This window comes from Marmota marmota, unplaced genomic scaffold (genome assembly GCF_001458135.2).
Source record: "Marmota marmota marmota unplaced genomic scaffold, marMar, whole genome shotgun sequence".
Taxonomy (NCBI): Eukaryota; Metazoa; Chordata; class Mammalia; order Rodentia; family Sciuridae; genus Marmota; species Marmota marmota.
The window spans coordinates 17,046,365-17,055,729 of record NW_026000185.1 but is presented as its reverse complement, the minus strand read 5'-3'; positions in this window follow the sequence as shown (position 1 = coordinate 17,055,729).

Sequence of the window (9,365 nt, the reverse complement as noted above, 5' to 3'; positions counted from 1 at the left end):
TGTGGGTTTTTTTTTTTTTTGGGGGGGGGGGGGGTTCCAGGGATTGAACTCAGGGAAATTTGACCACTGAGCCACATCCCCAGCCCTATTTTGTATTTTGTTTAGAGACAGGGTCTCACTGAGTTGCTTTGTGTCTTGCTATTGCTGAGGCTGGCTTTGAACTTGCGATCCTCCTGCTTCAACCTCCTAAGCCGCTGGGATTACAGGCCTGCGCCACTGCACCCAGCCTCTATCTTATATCTTGGTGCCCAAATTTCAGTTTCAGAGAACAGAATTGGGAGGCCCAAGAAGCTCCTCTGCATGTTGGCTGTCCCCTGGTGCACTATCTAGGCTCAGGAAGTTAGAAGTTAGGTCTACTCCAAACAGGTGGTAATTCCTTACAAAAGGGTGGTGCCCTTTTGTAAGCCCAGCGGCTCAGGAGGCTGAGACAGGAGGATTGTAAGTAGAAAGCCACCCTCAGCAACTTAAGGAGGACCTAAACAACTTAGTGAGACCCTGTCTCAAAATAAAATATTAAAAAATATAAAAAAGACCGGGGATGTGGTTCAGTAGTTAACCACCCCTGAGTTCAATCCCTGGTACCAATTAAAAAAAAAAAAAAAGAGGCTGTTATAACATTTAATTTAATCAGTTGTTGTGAGTATAAGTCTATTCTTGCCCTCTTCCAAATTCACAAAAGCCAGATGCATCTCAACATTGCCTAGTATCTTCCTCTCCCCAGATGTCGATTGCCCTTATATTGTCTTTTATTTTATTATTTAATATTTCAGCGTACAGGACCTTTTGCATTTTTATGAAATAAAATCCACCCACTTTTTTTTCTTTCATGGTTTTTGCCTTTACTCATATGCTTGGAAAAGTAATTCCTAGCCACTTAGCTCTCGTGTTAGGCACTTATTTGCTTATATTTCCCTCTAGTTGATGTATGACTTTGTGTTTTTAAATTAAACGTTGTAATGCACTTGAATTTTTCATTGTATCAAGTATATTATAGAACAAAGATAATTTTATCCTCTTTTAGTTGTAAAGAATATTGTTAATGAGGAAAAGCACACTCTATATATTACAGTTTAATGCAAACTGCACATGTTTTACAAAGGACTTATCCATATACTTACCACCTGGGTTAATGCACAAAATATTATGAGCAACATTTCCCCTTTTAAAGACTAAAAAACACTGAAACAAAACTCTGTGAGTCCTTTGTCTTCTCACATCCTTAGAAATAGCAACCGTCCTGATACCTTTCTTTCTGGTGAGTCTATGTGTACGTGTACTCTAAAATCATTTTTTAACTTTATATGGATGGATGATTCCTATGGTCTATCTTCTCATGTCACATTTCTTTCATTGAACCTTCTGCTTTTAAGAACCATCCATATCGTGAGTAGTTGTTTGCTCATTTTCAGTTTTCTAGATTATTTCGTTGTGGGAATATATTGTCTCATTGCTATGGTTTGGATATGAGGTGTCTCCCCAAAGCTCAGGTGTGAGACAACACAAAAAGGTTTAGAGGTGAAACAATTGGATTAGGAGACCCTTAAACCAGTCAGTGGATTAATCCCCTGATAGGGATTAACGGAGTGGTGACTGTAGGCAGGTGGGGTGTGGCTGGAGGAGGCGGGTCCCTGGGGGCCTCCCTTGGGGGTTTACATTCTGTCTGTGTTGAGCAGAGCTCTCTCTGCATCCTGGTGTGAAGTCTTGAACTGCTTTCCTCCCCTACAATCTTCTGCCCCATGTCCTCCTGCCTCACCTTGAGCCCCGAGGAATGGAGTCAGCTGAAGTCCCTGAACAAATGTTTCCTCCTCTACAATTGTTCTTGTCAGGTCTTTTGGTCACAGCAGCGAAAAAGCTGACTAGAACAATGGTAATTTACTTATCAGTCCTATTGTAAGTTCTATTGCTCTGCTGAACTACCTCTTGGGATTACTCTGCACACGTTCCTCCAGTTCAGAGAAATGCAGTCTTGTGGGAATTTACTTAGGAGTTCCATGCCAAGCCGTTTTCCAAAGCGACTGTACCTGTTGGCACTTCCACAGTGATGCCCATTCCTCTGTCCCACACCCTTGACAAGCTTGGGATGGTGAGGCCTGGTGTTCGACAGTTTTCTTTCCAAACATATAACACTACAGTATTTATTAAGTCATACATGCTAAGAGACCTTCTTCAATTTATATGAATTCCATCGTATATTTACCATAGATTCTTTTCCCTACAATTTCCAGATCACATTTTTAATGAGAAACAATTAAAATGCTATATAAAACGCCTCATCTATAAGATAGGATCATTCAGCTCATATATTCTCGTCTCCAATTTTTTGCTCTACTCTTGTGATGCTTCCGAAGGTGTGTCTCCACTTCTTAGTCGATCCCAGGATAGAAAGCCCTGAAGTTCTAGATTCAAGCTCAGCAGCCATTTGCGGTCAGGGTTGTGCCATTTGTCCTTGTCAGGACAGGGGGTGTGGCTTATGACCACTGAGCTCTGGGCTTACCATACACCTTCTGCCCAGTAGGGACCTGCCAGGACCGTTTCCAGTGGAAGGGTGGTCTAGGGCAGGCCTTGATGGAGTGCGGTCAGTGAGGTCAGATTCTGCTCTTCCTCTGTGACAAGTCCAGCACTGACCTCCGCCGGCCTCTCCTTTGTCGTGTGAAGTTCATCTGACAAGGATATTTATTCCAGTGTCCATTTCTTCTCAAGAGAGCTGCTCTGACTTTTCCATCTCTCTTATGAAAGAAGCTTGAATGGTCGTTTCACGGACTGGGGGCTCCATGTCTTGAATTCTCGGCTTCATTTTCCTTCTCCTTGAAGCCCCGTGATGCTCTCCTAAATTATGTAAATAGCTTTGTGCCTGTGAAAATCGCACCATCTCCTCCAAGGCGTCCTCTCTTGCTCTCTGTTCAGTGATCCTTTCATCCTGCTCTATCAGATCAACTTCTACCATAGTATTCTCCCTAGGTCTTTGGAGGGTATTTCTTCTTCCAAATGCTTTTTCTTCTCGTCCAGTTTGTTATTATTATTATTATTATTATTATTATTATTATTATTATTATTTGTTTTGCATCTTCTTTTCATTCCTTCCCCAGGTAGAACCTCCTGCCTCAGGAATGGATTTTCTATGTCTAGACACGCACAGTGTGAAAATGAAGTTTCCAGTTGTTTCTTAAGATCATCCAACTCCTTTTCATAGCAAAGTTGATTGTCCAGAATCTCATGAACTGTATTTCTCATTCTGTTCATGATAGAGTTGCCTCTGGGCTTCATTTCTTTCCTCCACAACCTCAGTCAAAGAATTTCTGACAGCCCCCAATTCCATGTCCACTATCCCAAAAGAGTTGGAGACTCTCTTCAACTTCTCTGTCATATTGTTCTTATCTTTCTCTTAGGTCTTCCTGAACTTTCTCACACAATAAATCAGCCTGTCTTATGTTCTCTTCCTCTTTCAAGGCAGATCATCCAACCTGTGAATGAAGATGCCTCTAGGAGATTCCACACTTCCAGCTGTCAAGTCACCCCAGCCCCCGGCTCTTCCAGCTAAGTCTTCCGTGTGGGGCAGAGAAAAGCCATGACCACTGTGCCCTGTTGGAACTCATCAGAAGAGTGTCCAGAGGATAGTAGGTGCTCAATGAATGTATGTTGAATGAATTATGTTCGTGAGACATAATCATCACCAGGCTGAGAGCATTCTCCGGCACCAGCTGAGCTGCCATGATCTCTGATTCTGATTCCCGGGCACAAATGCTCCTCCTGAGTCATTCTGCCTGGGCCAGGCAGCTGCAGAGCATGTGCAAACACCTCTGAAACTGGAGTTCCGAGATGCAACTCAATCCACTGCTTCTTCTGGCAGGTGGGGGTCTGCACAAGCTGCAGACCTCTGCAGCCAAGAAGTGTTGCAGCTCTAAAGTCCAAGAACAGTCCCCTGAACCTTGCCTAATGGGATTTATGGAGGAACAGGAATAGACTCTTCCACTGCAGGGCGGGCCGCCCTAGCAGGTTTTCTTCTCAGGCCTCATTTTTTTTTTTTTTTTTTGTCAATTGAGCAAGTAGGTAATTGCTTCTCTTTGTTGTAACACAAATTTCCTTGACTATGAAAAAGTTGAGCACATCTTTATTGGCTATTTGGGTTTTCTCTTATGGAAGATACCTGTTTACATCCTTGGTCCATTTTTTCCTATTGAGATGTTATGGGAAAAAAAATCTGTGTAGTGTCTGCCCCATATCCAAGGGCTCTGAATCCATGGATTCAACCAACTCCAATTGAAAATGCTGGGGAAAGCATTGCACATGCGCAGAACCTGTGCTGCCCTCCCCCCCTTGCTATCATTCCCTAAAAAATACAGTATAACAACTATCTGCAGAATGTTTATTTTGTATTAAGTATGACAATTTATCTAAAGATTACTTAAAGGACATGGGAGTATATATGTAGGTTACATACTTTTTTTTTTTTTTTTTTTGGGGGGTTTGAACCCAGGGCACTGGACCACTGAGCCACATCCCAGCCGTTTTTTTAATATTTTATTTAGAGACAGGATCTTGCTGAGTTGCTTAGGGCCTTGCCAAATTGCTAATGCTGGCTTTGAACTTGAGATCCTTCTGCCTCAGGCTCCCAAGCCGCTGGGATTTCAGGCGTGTGCCACCATGCAGGGAGGTAACACACCATTTTATGAAGGGCCTGGAGCATCCTGGGATTTTGATATCTGTGGGGGAGCCCTGGAATCAGTCCCCCATGGATACCCAGGGACCACTGTATTCTAGTCATCAGTCCTTTGACAATTGCATGTTGCAAATTCATTTTCCAATACTCTGGATTTGACGTTGTGATCCTCCTGCCTCAGCCTCCCGAGCTGCTGGGAGGACAGGTATATGCCACCATGCCCAGCTCTTCTAGAGGTCTTGACAAATGTAGGGTGACACAGTCTACCGTGACAGCTCCGAAAGTCTCCTGTGCTCTGCCTGTGTGTCCCTCCTCTCCCCCGTCACACTCAGATTGGAATATCACTGGGCGATTTTTAAATCTGTAATAATTTTACATTCATAGAAAAATGGCGAGAACAACACGGGCACATTTATTTATCCTTTCCTCGGATTCACCAAGTGTTAATATTTTGCCCCACTCCCTGTATCATCTGTTCTTTCTTTGTCTGTCTCCGTATATCTATTTCCGAACCACGTGAGAGGATTTTGAAGACTTCAGGTCCCTTTATCTCTAAAAATATCCATGTGTGATTCTGGAGAACAAAGACTTTCTCTTCCAAACTTAAAACTTATCAAAGCAGAAAATGGAACACCAATACCCAGCAATTATCTAATCCTCGGTTCAGATTCCGAGTTTGCCACCCACTAATGTCATTCATCTCTTTTTTTTTCTGGTCTTTGGTCCCATCCTGGATCACACATTGCAGTTAGTTGTCATGTCTCTGAAATCTCTTTAAATCTGAAACAGTTTCTTAGCTCCTTATGGTTTTTATTGTTGTTGTTGTTTTGTTTTCTGCCCCTGGTGAGCAAACCTAGGGGGACTTAACCACTGAGCCACATCCCAGCCCTTTTAATTTTTTATTTAGTGACAGGGTCTCCCTAAGTTGCCGAGGGCCTCACTCAATTGCTGAAGCTGGTCTTGAACTTGCAATCCTCCTGCCTCAGCCTCCCCCAGCCGCGGGGGTGGGGTGGGGATCACAGGCATGAGCCACCACACCCAGCCCTCCTTGGTCTTTCGCTAGTTTTAGAAAGCACAGGGTCATTCATTTGAGTTTGGTCCCTCAATTTGGGTTCTTTTAATGTTTCCTCAGAGCTTCACTCAGGCTATGCAATTTTGGTAGGAAAAAAAAAACATAGAATTGATGTGTCCTTGGGACACCTTTCTAGTGGGAAGCATGTGACAGTTGCTCATTATTGGGAATGTGATTTTTAATTATTATTATTTTCATTTTCGTAGTGCTGGGGATGGAGCCCAGGGCCTTGCATATGCTAGGCAAGTGCTCTTCCACTGAGCCACCCACCCCAGCCCTGATTTTTTTTTTAATATTTTATTTTTTTCAGTTTTAGTTGGACCCAATATCTTTATTTCATTCACTTATTTTTGTGTGGTGCTGAGGATCGAACCCAGGGCCCTGAGCATGCTAGGCAAGCACTCTACCGCTGAGCCACAATCCCAGCCCCCAGCCCTGATTTTTTAAAACAAGGTTGTATTTGCTAGTTTTATCCATTATAAGGATTCATTTGAGACTTTGAATACCTTGTTCCTCATCGACATTTTACCCACTAGTTTTGGCATCCATTGAAGATTCCTACCTGAAACAATGATTACTATGACATTTGCAAAATTGTGATTTTTTTTCTAAGATCATCCTTTCTTCTTAATGTTTTAGTTGTTAGTCTAGATTTTTTTTCTTTTTCTTTTGAGTCCTGGAGATTAAATGCAGGGCCTTGCGTATGCTGGGCAAACGCTCTACCATTGAGCTATACCCCCAGCCCCAGTCTAGATATATTTTAGCAAATAGAAATTTACAAATAAATATTGTAAATTCCCTTATGGTTAAGGTACTTTATGTACTGTTTAAAAATCCCTCCGTCCAGCTGGGTACCATGGCTCATGTTGTAAACTCCGAAATGCAACTCGGGAGGCCGAGGCAGGAGGATCGTAAATTCAAGGCAGCCTCAGCAATTTAGCCAGGCCCTAGGTAATTTTGTGAGACTCTGTTTCAAGATAAAAAAAATAAAAAGGACTGCAATGCAGCTCAGTAGAGTGCCCCTGGGTTCAATCCCAGTGCAAAACAAAAACAAAACCAAACTAACCCTTCCCCAAACTGGTGACATGAGATAATCTTCTACCATCTACAGATTTTTAGTTTGCCCCTCACATTTAATTCCTTGACCTGTGTGAATTGGTTTTTGTGTATGTTGAGAAGTATGGTTCCATTTCATTTTATGGTCCACAGAGGGACACCCAATGTATTTTGATAAGTCTGTTTTCTCATTGATACTTTCCTCCAAGTAGTTAGCTGATTGTTTTGTTTCGCATTGAAACCATAAGAGTTCACTACAAGTCCCTTAAAAGCTAACCCATACAAATGTAGCAAAGGCACCAATTTTGGAATGTCATGTTGATTTTTGTCATTTTAGATTAGGGATCTGCAAACAATGGCTCACGGTCCAAATCCAATCTACCAGGTGCTTTCGTGTGACTCTGGAGCTAAGAAGGGTTCTTTTATTTTTTTAAAGGGTGAAATAAAAAAAAAATCAAAGAAGAATATTTAATAGTATGAGCAAAATTTATTACCTACCCCTTTACAGAAAAAGTACCCCTTTTCTAGATGATTATTCTGTAATTGCATGTTATTAAACGACTGAGTGAATTTATGACATTTCACAAAACGTTATGTTTTCCAACTATGTTTTATGGTGATTTATGTCAGATGAAATGATTTTAATTTTAAAGGATTTTTTTTCGGCATTATAGAGACTGCTTTTTGATTTGCCTTCTTAGCAGCATTTTAAAGAATATTCAATTTGTTGAAAACCAGTCTTAAATTAAGTCATCAGAAGAACAGATTTTTTTTTTTGAAAATTGATGTGAACAATCCCTTGTTCCCCCACGATTCATCTATTAATTCAACACCCATTCGATTAGCAAAATTAAAAAGTTTGACGATACCCTCTCTGTGACAGAGATCCAAGGAAGCCCGTGTGCTTCGCTGGTGCGTGTACCTTAGAATGATACTTGGGGAAATGATTTGGAATTCTCAATAATTCGACCATTCCCATACCCTGGGAGTCAGCAATTCCACTCTTGGTTATATGTTCATGGTGAAATTTAACTCGAGCATTTGCACAAGAATTCCATGGAATCTTTCTTTTTAATAGCAAAAGCCTGAAACAAGCCCAGGGACCAGTTCTCCACCTGGAGAATGGGTAATATTTTCTGGTTTATCCAGACATAAATAAAACACAGCTACAGGCAGTAACATGGTAGTGGAATGTTTTTAGCTTCTTTGAGTAGAAAAGCAAGTATCAAAAAATGATGTAGTGGGGCTGGGGATGTGGCTCAAGCGGTAGCGCGCTCGCCTGGCATGCGTGCGGCCCGGGTTCGATCCTCAGCACCACCTACAAAGATGTTGTGTCCGCCGAGAACTAAAAAATAAATATTAAAATTCTCTCTCTCTCTCTTTAAAAAAAAAAATGATGTAGTAGCGGGGCGCGGTGGTGCACACCTGTCATTCCAGTGGCTTCGGAGGCTGAGGCAGGAGGATCTCGAGTTCAAAGCCAGCCTCAGCAAGAGTGAGGCACTAAGCAACTCAGGGAGACCCTGTCTCTAAATAAAATCCAAAATAGGGCTGGGGATGGGGCTCAGTGGTTGAGTGCCCCTAGTTCAATCCTGTACCCCCACCACCAAAAAAAAAAAAAGAAAAGAAAAAGATGATGTAGTGTAAAATATCCTTTTTATGAATTTCACAGACGTATGAAATTCAGCAATACCTCAGGGAGGCCTGCATACTTAACAAGTCTTTAAAGAGAGGACTGCAAAACACAAAATTCAGGACCCTGGTGACCTCTGACATGGAATGCTGAGCCGCGGGGGGACCTGGGAGATGCTGGTGGTTGTTGCTGGTTGGGTGAGGTTTGCAGTATTTCTCCTTTTACTGAAAATAAACAAAGAACGACTGTTAAAGCAGACGCAGGCAGCCACGGGCAGGACAGCATTGACAAACGTCCTGATGTCAGACTCATGATGAATCTGTGTGACCCCGAGTTTCCACGTCTCCGTCCGTTTTGCCTTCCAGCAGAGAACCTCACAGAACATTGAGACAGAAAAATAGCGTCCGTTTAAAGAAATAAGGATTAGACTGGTTTCTTAAGTCTGGGTAAGATGGATTGGTCTCATCTGATGGGTTCAGATTAATTTTAACTACCAGGTGCTGTTTTCTCATTTAATGCCATAAATATAATTCAAAAAATTTTTTTTCTTTTTTTTTTTTGCTTATGCTTTGATAATTTGCTTCTAGTTTTCTTGTGTTGAGATCAGAGAGAGGACTTGGCCATCAGCCTCCGGATGATGTGGGACCGGGAAAGAGAACATGTGACCAGTGACTTCACATTACCCAATGTCTCCTAAATCTGGGATTCAGAGACAGGAATGGCCTGAGAGGTGGGGCCTTGGGAAGGTGTCTGTGCGTGGGCAATAGACGTGCACAGACGCGTGTCCCACTGTCTTGCTCATGCTAGGAAATCAAGAGTCCTGGGTCAGTATGGAGGATGAAAGTATTATTTTGTCAGAGCTAAGCTGAAGCAAAGTGAGGAACCTGGAAGAAGCTTCTTTTCTTCCTCCTCCTCCTCCTCCTCCTCCTTCTTTTTTTTTTTTTTTTTTT